Consider the following 1,261-nt stretch of genomic DNA (forward strand, 5'->3'; position numbering starts at 1 on the left):
TTGAATTCGGCCCATCATTGACTTCATTTAAGTTTTTAATTTTTTTTTGGTGGGTTTTGTTTATTGCATTTATGATTCAATACAATAAAACAAACACATTTAAAAGGTACCAGATCTAGTGTTGAGGTACTCAAGACCAGTCTTGGCCTTGAGACCGACCTCAAGAACACTTTTTGATGGTCATGGTCTTGTCTCGGACTTGGACATTGAGGACTCGGGATTTTATTTCAAGACCACAACTGTGCAAATATCACTAAATTGCCAGAATATTGTCCAGTTTATTTGTTAACATCTTTGTTTTTATTGGATGCAAATTGTACTGATTCAAATCCAAGCGATAACGTGACTCATTGCTAAATACTTGTTTTTGTTTCTGCTGTCACATCCACCCCCTTTCACTCACATGTGGTTTTGTACCAACAGAACAGAACGTAACATTGCAACCAGGGATGAAATTAAGCCGGTACAGTCCGGTACTTAAAGACTCTGCGCCTCTCCCCTTTCTTCTGGGGAGAGGCTGTCTGCTGTAAAACCTCATTCAGAGTCACGGCTGCACTTTGGGCCAGAATAGATTTGCTAGCAATAAGCAGTCTAAAACACGACTTAATCACCTAATTTTTTTTTTTTTTTTCTCATTTCAAATTGTTTCTGAACTGTTCGTGCTATGCTGGAGCCTTGTTTACTGCCCTGAAGTTAGTTTTACGTTGGACCTCCCGGATGATAGAGCTTCTCACCCTATCTCTAAGGGAGAGCCCAGACACCCTGCGGAGAAAAATCATTCCGGCTGCTTGTATCCAAGATCTCGTTCTTTCGGTCACAACCCAAAGCTCATGACCATAGATGAGAGTAGGACTTCCTCCCTGACCTGGAGAAGGCACTCTACCCTTTTCCGGCTCAAGACCATGGCCTCGGATTTGGAGGAACTGATCTTCATCCCAGCTGTGTCGCACTTGGCTGCGAACCGCTCCAGCAATAACTGTGGATCACGATCTGATGAAGCCAATAGGACCACATCATCTGAAAAAACAGAGCCGCAATCCTAAGGCCACCAAAACGGATCCCCTCAACACCTTGGCTGCGCCTAAAAATTCTGTCCGTAAAAGTTATGAACAGAATCGGTGACAAAGGGCAACCTTGGCGGTGTCCAAATCTCACTGGGAATGAGCCCGACTTACTGCCGGCAATGCGGACCAAGCTCTGACACCGGTCATACAGGGACCTAACAGCCTGTATCAAAGGGCCTGGTACCCCATACTCCCAG

This window comes from Nematolebias whitei, chromosome 6, assembly GCF_014905685.2.
Source record: "Nematolebias whitei isolate Nwh7 chromosome 6, NemWhi1, whole genome shotgun sequence".
Classification (NCBI taxonomy): domain Eukaryota; kingdom Metazoa; phylum Chordata; class Actinopteri; order Cyprinodontiformes; family Rivulidae; genus Nematolebias; species Nematolebias whitei.